Source organism: Homalodisca vitripennis, chromosome 5 (genome assembly GCF_021130785.1).
Source record: "Homalodisca vitripennis isolate AUS2020 chromosome 5, UT_GWSS_2.1, whole genome shotgun sequence".
In the NCBI taxonomy this organism is placed as follows: domain Eukaryota; kingdom Metazoa; phylum Arthropoda; class Insecta; order Hemiptera; family Cicadellidae; genus Homalodisca; species Homalodisca vitripennis.
In genome coordinates, this window is record NC_060211.1 from 83,757,963 (window position 1) to 83,768,915 (window position 10,953).

Below are 10,953 nucleotides of genomic sequence, written 5' to 3' on the forward strand. Positions count from 1 at the left end.
ACAAGATTTTCAGAACTATTGGTTTTGCTTATCAAAGATGTATTGAATTTAAGATTAAACTCAAGAAATTTAAGGATAGTGAAGCCAATAAAATCATAGATATAGCAGCCTCTACAGCATCAAGAAATGTATTTTTTACTGTTAATTTGGTATTACATAATGTAAAATTTAAATCATAGTGCTCAACCCTTTGAACCCCAGGTACAATGTCACAATACAGTAACAATCTCTCACCTTAAATTCATGGTTAATAATCACAATAGTTTTGATTTAATTGAATGGTACTCTTCTACAAAATGTTTATTTCTACAAAAACAATGTTTGACACTTCTTGAAAAGGTGCCACAATTACAGTACATATGTTATTGTGTTACTTATGGTCATGATAAACCAAATTGGAAATTCTTGAGCCGAACTTCAATAATGTAATGAAGGCAAGAGTGCATATATCAAAGCTTGATTTAAATCTGTATTCTTGAATATATTTAGTTATTTTTTAAATTTTCATTCCACTAGGTTTATTACTAAAGTTTCGGTGCTTTGGGATTATACCGACCACACCCAGACATGAATCGTTATTTGACATTTTGCTTCTACTGATTACTAGATTAGCGTAGAACAATATTTCGTCAATATAAAAGGAATTGTCTTATCGCAAACCCCTCCCCATCCTCAGACAGAGGTCAAAGTCGAGCGGTCTAGTAGATAACGTGATTGCAGAGTCTCGCCGCCCGTTCAGCTGGTGCGTCGCTTTGTTGTACTTCCATGTTTCACCCCTACATTTATCCAAACACAAAAATTCAACAAAAACAAACATTACCAAACAAAAACTAAACTCTTTATTGAAAAAAACACTAAAAACTTGTTTTTATTCTTGATCACACTCCGCCATCACCTTCGGTGCCCCGTGCTGATGTCAACGAAAGAAAAACATCCCTCGAGATAGTACCTATCAGTAAAATATCAAATTCTAGAGGGGCTGATCAGAAATATAAATTGAACTGTAATGGAAATGCAGTTATGTGCCGTGCAAAAAACTTAAATAATCATGTGATGCCGCGCGGCCTGCCGTAATCGGGATTCTCGAGAAAGAGTTTGTGTTCTTCATACTGGTGTGGTCGGTATAATCCCAAAGTACCAAAATTTCAAGCAGTCATAATCTTAACTGGTTTTCTTAATTAATTTTCTTAACTCCCAGCTATGTAACTTGCCAGGTCTACAAATAGGGGTATTCAATTGTTCCTTAGTCTGAGCCATAATCGCTGGACACATTAGCAGCTCTGATGCTGTTATTCCCTCTTCTTGTCTTTCCTTATAAAACTAGATTTCTTTATTATAGGTAAATGTATACATTTAATTATACAATAACAAATAAATTGTAATTATAAAACAGTGCATTTTAATTTTATTATATAAAAACACCAGCGGTACAGTACGATAATTTTTTACTGCCATTGACACAAGTTTACAGTGCATCTTATGATTATCTGAATTTTACACATTCTTTTACGTGTATTTATCATTAGACCCACTTTTCCTTCCAGTTTACCTACCCCAGCAACTTTCCATGTATTCGCCCACTGAATAAAAGGCACTTAACATAAGTAGACATCTGCATTCTGCTTCCAACTTATTAAATTAATTTTTACGCCTTCAAGAAGCCTATTGTTGATCAGCTTTACATCTACCTGTAATACTAGAGTTTTAGAAACTGCTAATCTTTATGCTAGACTATACAGTAGTCCCTAGTTCCATATTAGTGAATATTTTTACCCTGCACGAAAACACACATGAATTTACAATACAGGATCACCTCAAGAATATAGGATTCAATGAACCTCTTCAACCAAACTTTGCTTCATTGTGTTGGGGTACTTTTTCTTTTTTTGTTCTTTATTGCTTGTGTTATTACTTTTATTGTAATGATTTATATTTAATTTTTTCAAAGTGACAATCAAATAAGTAGTTTTAGCTTTAAACTCTGTGCCTCAGACTTTAGTTTACTTCTTACAATTTTCATTCTTATTTTAAAATATTAATTTTATAATGATTCTGTATAACATATTTACTTTTTGGGATTGGTTTTCAAACTTCAATCTACTAATAGGTTTTACAATATTGACTAGATGACTGTTGCCCAGACATAATTGTTACAAATTCTTAATCGTAACAATTTCTAGGAATTTCAGTCATTTTTATAATAAGCTACAGCTGATTCCCAAGTTTACTTTGACTGGGACACAAGCAACTTTCTCTTTCAAACACAACTCCTTCTTTTTGTGTGACAACCACTTTCTTTTAAAATTGGAACAAGTTTCCAATTCCAAAATGTAAAGTTCACAATTATCATCAGTTTGAAAATTAAACTGCAATTTATTCTCCAGCTTTTGAGATCTTAAGTCATAACAAAAGAAAAATTTGTGAAATAAATCGTGAAAAGTCCATTTGTAGATAATTCTCTATAAAATTCCCTCACTATAGGTGAAATTTCAATTGAAGAATTTGCCCAAAGTGATTCAGTAGGGAATTCTTGTGCTATGTTTGAAGGAAAGGCTAAATAAGTAGTCTGTAGTGTCTGAATTTGTGTGTATAGGTTGGAAAATCATCATCTTGATGACAGTAGATACACATTTCACCCTGCTTGCCTTTTGTGTTATATGAGGACTGCAGTATCTAATTTCTCCAATGGAAATTCACTAATTTGACACAGGAAAGGAGAGGAGCCCATCCAAGTTCATTCCAGGACTCATCAAAACTGTCAATGCATCTCCAACAAATATGATTATGAATATGACCTCTATAAACTATCATTATATTCATAAAACATCAAGAATTTGTATCAAATTAGTTGGGTTTTTTATAATTTACTATGCAAGTAACATTTTTATGCGTATGGGGTTTTTAATGTTGTAACATTACTTTATACTAACCTCATTTGTAGATGCTTCTGTAGATTTGCTTTTATCAACCATAATCTAGGTAACAAATACAAACTAAATCTCAAAATCTTATAACATGTTAATACAACCAACCACACAGATCTAGACATTATAACCAACTACCATACCATTATAACTTCACAAAGAGGACAAAGTTTAAGAATTGAATAAACACCAACTTAAAAATGTCAAGATGATTGTCTTTGGTTGAATGATATTCAATTTTAAAAGATTAATTTTAAAATATATTGTACAATAAAATACAAATTTTTACAGTATGTACCATAGTTTCCAGTTTGAGGTTAATAGTTTAGTTTAAGAACCCATAAAAGTTTCAATAACAGAAATTGGTAACAGTCAGTTACATCTGTAAACTTAAAAGGACTTCAGTATGATTAATTTATTTTCATCTTTCTAATGTAAATCACCAATCAATGTTTTGCGCTATGGCACATACACTTTGTGTAAACCTTATTTCTTAATACTAATAATAGAAGTTAAGAAATAAACGTAATATTTAACAAATAATTCATATAGAAGAAGCATATCGAAATCGTATTCCTGTTTTATTTCTTTGACGGCAACACTAAATGTTTATTTGAATTTCACACGTTTTCATGAGACCATTGGTATAGCACTATATACAATGACAATATAATTGATTAAAATCTGTTTACTCAATCATGTTCATTTATCATCTTGTTAATCAAGAGTGAGAGAGACCAATAGCCTACATTGCACCTGAATGTACAGGCAACTGTTAGTTAACTATCAGAATCTGATGTGTAGTCACCATAATTTTCAAACTGCATTTAAAATATCATAAAATGGCATCATGTGATTTAAGTTGGCATCTCATTAATCCAAAAACAAGAGGAAAACGCCTTTACAGTTATCCAGAAAATAAAAAATGTTTAAAGTTTAACCAAATTGTATTTTTTAACTATATTCTTAAATTATTTCTTCTACATAATCAAAACACACTATGGCATGTTTTTCAACGCCATCTCTGTAGAAATCTGTGCCTGCAATTTTAACCAATAGTGTATAAGAGCATCGAGCACAAGTTAGGTAGAATATGTGTTCCCATTCTATTGTTCTATGTTTCAACCAAGTCTCATACCTTGTTATGATATAGTTGAAGACTTTCTTTTTTGTTGTCTTCCACCTAGGTTTTTGTATCCCACCTAGCATAAAATGTATGGTAACCATCAAAGCTATTCCACTATACTTTTATACACGCTGTATTAGGGGAAATGTTTTTTAAAGTTCCATAATTATTGTAAAACAACGATTTTTATAAAGTTTGTTATTCATTTTCATCACCCATTTCTTAGTCACAACATTAGGCCTATTACTACGGTTTTCATCAAACTTGTGTGGACATTAAAAAAAAAAAAGGAATGCACTATTTCTCACTCTGCTTTCACTCATTATTTCTTTTTTCTTCACATCACAAAGTTAGTAAACCACAAATTTAATTTAAACAAGATTGTGGTTTTTCCATCATAAAACGCTCTTTACAGATGACAAAATTTTCTATTGTAGCACATATTGAAACATGTCACAGAATGTAAGATATGAGGGGGGTCAGTCCAATTGCTAACACAGCTGAATGTATACTAAGTAGACATGTTTTGACATCAAGGCACCTTGCACCCATTTCGGGACAATCCTTAACAAAATTTTCTATTGTAGCACATATTGAAACATGTCACAGAATGTAAGATATGAGGGGGGTCAGTCCAATTGCTAACACAGCTGAATGTATACTAAGTAGACATTGTTTTTACATCAAGGCACCTTGCACCCATTTCGGGACAATCCTTAACAAAATTTTCTATTGTAGCACATATTGAAACATGTCACAGAATGTAAGATATGAGGGGGGTCAGTCCAATTGCTAAACACAGCTGAATGTATACTAAGTAGACATGTTTTGACATCAAGGCACCTTGCACCCATTTTCGGGGACAATCCTTAACAAAATTTTCTATTGTAGCACATATTGAAACATATCACAGAATGTAAGATATGGAGGGGGGTCAGTCCAATTGCTAACACAGCTGAATGTATACTAAGTAGACATGTTTTGACATCAAGGCACCTTGCACCCATTTTCGGGACAATCCTTAACAAAATTTTCTATTGTAGCACATATTGAAACATGTCACAGAATGTAAGATATGAGGGGGGTCAGTCCAATTGCTAACACAGCTGAATGTATACTAAGTAGACAATGTTTTGACATTCAAGGCACCTTGCACCCATTTCGGGACAATCCTTAACAAAATTTTCTATTGTAGCACATATTGAAACATGTCACAGAATGTAAGATATGAGGGGGGTCCAGTCCAATTGCTAACACAGCTGAATGTATACTAAGTAGACATGTTTTTTGACATCAAGGCACCTTGCACCCATTTCGGGACAATCCTTAACAAAATTTTTCTATTGTAGCACATATTGAAACATGTCACAGAATGTAAGATATGAGGGGGTCAGTCCAATTGCTAACACAGCTGAATGTATACTAAGTAGACATGTTTTGACATCAAGGCAACCTTGCACCCATTTCGGGACAATCCTTAACAAAATTTTCTATTGTAGCACATATTGAAACATGTCACAGAATGTAAGATATGAGGGGGGTCAGTCCAATTGCTAACACAGCTGAATGTATATACTAAGTAGACATGTTTTGACATCAAGGCACCTTGCACCCATTTCGGGACAATCCTTAACAAAATTTTCTATTGTAGCACATATTGAAACATGTCACAGAATGTAAGATATGAGGGGGGTCAGTCCAATTGCTAACACAGCTGAATGTATAACTAAGTAGACATGTTTTGACATCAAGGCACCTTGCACCCATTTCGGGACAATCCTTAACAAAATTTTCTATTGTAGCACATATTGAAAACATGTCACAGAATGTAAGATATGAGGGGGGTCAGTCCAATTGCTAACACAGCTGAATGTATACTAAGTAGACATGTTTTGACATCAAGGCACCTTGCACCCATTTCGGGACAATCCTTAACAAAAATTTTCTATTGTAGCACATATTGAAACATGTCACAGAATGTAAGATATGAGGGGGGTCAGTCCAATTGCTAACACAGCTGAATGTATACTAAGTAGACATGTTTTGACATCAAGGCACCTTGCAACCCATTTCGGGACAATCCTTAACAAAATTTTCTATTGTAGCACATATTGAAACATGTCACAGAATGTAAGATATGAGGGGGGTCAGTCCAATTGCTAACACAGCTGAATGTATACTAAGTAGACATGTTTTGACATCAAGGCGGTGGCTCTAACTTTGCACCCATTTCGGGACAATCCTTAACAAAATTTTCTATTGTAGCACATATTGAAAACATGTCACAGAATGTAAGATATGAGGGGGGTCAGTCCAATTGCTAACACAGCTGAATGTATACTAAGTAGACATGTTTTGACATCAAGGCACCTTGCACCCATTTCGGGACAATCCTTAACAAAATTTTCTATTGTAGCACATATTGAAACATGTCACAGAATGTAAGATATGAGGGGGGTCAGTCCAATTGCTAACACAGCTGAATGTATACTAAGTAGACATGTTTTGACATCAAGGCACCTTGCACCCATTTCGGGACAATCCTTAACAAAATTTTCTATTGTAGCACATATTGAAAACATGTCACAGAATGTAAGATTTGAGGGGGGTCAGGGGGGTCAGTCCAATTGCTAACACAGCTGAATGTATACTAAGTAGACATGTTTTGACATGAAGGCACCTTGCACCCATTTCGGGACAATCCTTAACAAAATTCATTGTGAAGATATATGTTACAGGGAGAGTCACAGCATAAATAAACACTATTGGTATCAAATTACCATTTGAAATAAAGCCTTCATAAAATACATGCAATCTATGTCATGTTAGATGACAAACTCCAGTAAACTCTGAACATCTTGAATATATATTCTTTATTTCGTCCTATCCTTTATAAATAGTTTTAACCAAATGTGCTTTCTTACACAATCATGTTGCCTGAAAACATAATCTAATGAATTTGGCTATCGTAAGAAGTGTTTAAATTATGCAAGTTAAATCAAACTTTACACTTTTGATTTTTAAAGGTTCTGTTACTGAAATTTTAGTTTGATAGGTTATTTAAGGTATGAGATTTAATGTATTAGATAGAGGTGCTTTACATATTAGTGAGTGGCATAAAACAAAAAATTATTATATCATTAATTGTTACATTAGTTACTCATTGTTACAAGATTTGTTTAGATTGTTCTGTGTAGGGAAAAGGCTCAGACATGGTATTCTGACTTATCCAAGAAGTTTAATTCTGTTTGCCATGTTATTAATATTTGCTAAGGTCTGTACTGTACATGATCATTTCTTCTCCTTATACTTAGTTCTCTGATCTCACAACACAGAACAGCACTTTATGTTTAGGTATGTTAAATTAATAGAAACTAATGCATCAAGATTAAAAATGAAGAGCTTATAATGAAAAATAGTACTGCAAAAATAAAGTCAAATTTAATTTAATTTTTATTATCAAAAAATGCTTAAAGTGCATCAATTAAGTTGACGATCTGGATTTAATAATTTACTAGATGATTCCAGTCATCTAACTATATCATCGTATTGGTTGTTTAACATTTTTGTTATAAAAATGTTTTGTTTTCAAGTTAAATTTGAAAACAAATTATTCTCGGTAAATTATGAAAAAATTTTTAAATAATTATACAATCATATTTCTTTAATACCCAAAATTTTGAAGTAACATTACTACATTGCATTTTACTTTGTTTTAGAAACATGTATGAGATACTATTTTGTATGGCCTTTCTTATAATATTATCAAAAACCATGCTAAACATAATATTAGATACACTAAAAATTAGATCAAAATTGATTTCTAATAAAAAAATATTTTTTATTAAACTTTTAATGTTCAGTGTCTTTGAGCAATAAGACAATATGTGTCATATTCTTAACCTCATTGAAAAAAAAACATTAAAAGCTGTTGAATAGATGTACTAAAGCTCCTAAATGCAAATTTTTAGAATATGGCCCGGCATTTAATGCACATATCTTTTGGAAACAGACAATTTAAGAATTTTGTGTTGGAAACATTGTTTGTGTAATTTGAAGTATCATTATATGAATTCAGTGTATTTTTTACTTACATTTCAGTTTGGGCATGGGGATACAAGTTTAACACTCCACAAGTGGTTTTTTGGACCTACGTTTATTGTTATTCTTGAGAGCATGAAAAATAAACTGCAATATGAAATATTAATAATAAAACTAGAATGCATAAAGCTCATAACAGACTATCAAGCAAAACAGTGTACTTGTTTTTTTTTACGTAACAAAATAAACCACAATTGTTTGTTGATCATAACATTTTTTTAATACCAATTTTCCATTCTTCAAAAATCTGGAAATATTTACCCTGACCATGTTTATTGATATTATGAAATTTAATTAAAAAATCATGCTAATCAAGTTTCACTCCTGAAGCTATTTATTTTATTTAACTTATAGATTGGGTACATTTAAATCTATAAGTTTAATGCTTTGATAGCATTCGCAAGATGCCCCCTGAAATCTACTTCTGTACTGGAAGCACTTGGAGAAATGAATACTATTTGTTATATTTTATTAATTTCTAAACTAGAACCCTTGACAAAAGAATAAATGAGTTAGAAGTTGCTTGTCAGATTCAGTAAGAGTTTTGTATATTGTCAATAATTTAATTGCTAATTTTTGTTAATTTTTTGCATGATTCATATAAAATTATATATATATATATTATTGTTTTTAAACTTGTTGTATGCTGTGTTATAGGTTTTTATTCAACAATTATTGTCTTGAAAAAGGTATGTCTGTATAAAATAAGCATGCACGTAAACAAATTGTTTTATTTGAATTGATGTACAATTTTTAATAGACATATGCTATTTTTTCTAATCATCCATCTTAAACTTCAAACAAAAAATTTTGATTTTCTAATTTTTGTTAACTTGATGAGCCTTATAATTTAATTACTCAAATTACATTATTAAATAAATGTATTCTCTGTTATATTCTAGACATTACTGGCTTTTAGGGATGAATAACATCTCCATAAATAAATATGGTTGTTTATATAGAAATACATGCACAAAATTTGGATATTTTAAGACAGTTTAAAACAAGGTAACTCTAGGAAATATTATTGTTCAGCAGAGTTATTTTAATTTTAAAATGCTCGTACTAGGCAAATCAAATATAAACGGTAATTTTCTAAATTATATTTATTGAATAATATTATACAGAAACTATACCTTCAACATTTTTCAATGTAGTCTCCTGTATTATCTACACACTTCTGCCACTGATTTGGAAGCTTGAATATTCCCTGTCCATAAAAAGATTGAGGGCGAGTTGTTAACCAATCACGCACGTGCTTTTCGACGTCTTCATTGTTTTCAAATCGGTTTCCTCCAAGTGATTCTTTCAGGGGTGCAAACAAAAAATAGTTACAAGGGGACAGGTCTGGACTGTAAGGAGGGTGTTCGAGAGTTTCCCAGCCCATTTCTTCCAATTTATCCCTTGTCAACAATGCGGTGTGAGGCCTTGCGTTGTCATGGAGAAGGATGACATCTCTAATGGGCACACCTCATCTTTTGTTCCGGTAACTGGTTTTTGCTGACTGTAGCACCTGGCAGTAGTAAGCCGCATTCACTGTTCGTTGATCGTGAAGAAAATCAATGAGTAGAACTCCCCTTGAGTCAACAAAAATTGTTGCAAGAACTTTTCCGGCTGAGAGACGAGTTTTGGCTTTCACTGGACAGCCTTCATCCTTCCTTCGCCACTCCTTACTTGCCACTTTCGATTCCGGAGTGTAATGGTGGACCCAAGTCTCATCACATGTGACGATGCGCCTCAAAAAATCTTCACCTTCTTCTTGAAATCGCAGAAGTCTCCCAGCAATCTCCGACCTGACCTGTTTTTGATTTCTGGTCAACAACCTCGAAACCCAGCGAGCACTAATTTTTCTGAAGCCAAGGTGGTCTGTGATTGCAGACTGAACACTCCCGTAGCTGATACCAATTTCCGACGAGATTTCTTGAACAGTTAACTGGCGATCACCTTCAATAAGCTGTCGAACCGCACTAATGTTGTCCTCTGTAAGACTTGACCTTGGGCGTCGACCGTGACTTTCGTTTTCAACACATTCTCGGCCATCCCTAAATTCTCTGGCCCACGTATACACTCGATTTTGAGACAGAGTAGTTTCCCCAAACTGTGCCTGCAATCGATTAAAAATTTCCGAAGGCTTAACACCTTCATTTGTTAAAAATTTTATGACGATGCGTTGCGCAACAGATGGATGTACCTCTCGCTCGGTCATGGCTGTACTGAAGGCAGAACACAACGCTAGTGTGAAGCAAGCAGTTCCTCCCCACTCCTATTAAGCAAAACGACAATCGCCCACAGCCGCATCACGTCCGAACGTGTTTGGTACAGTCAACAGCAAAATTACCGTTTATATTTGATTTGCCCTCGTATTTTACTCAAAGTAGGCATAATTATATCCTATGAGGAGCTTGTATTTGTTTAGTTATTGTATACAGACCCATCCAAAATACAACGTGATGTTAAAAACACTTTAAAATTTTTAGTGTGCTCAATTTTTTTACTTTGGGAATTCAAGTAACAAACAACATGGTCTTTCTTGCTTATGAGTTTGTGGATTTTATTGAAAAGTACCATTGGAATTGTTATAAAAATTACAAAATATTTGGTATCATGTACATTTTATATGACTATAATGATTTTTGTTTTTTGATATTAAAAATATTCAACAGGCCCCACTTTGTTAACATTATAGTACATCATACCATTTTTATTAAATATTTTCCTCTTATTTATTACTACCTGTCTTCAAAATCTGGCATCTGTAGCTTTACTAGTTATAGAGATTTAAATTGTTTATAAAAAATACAA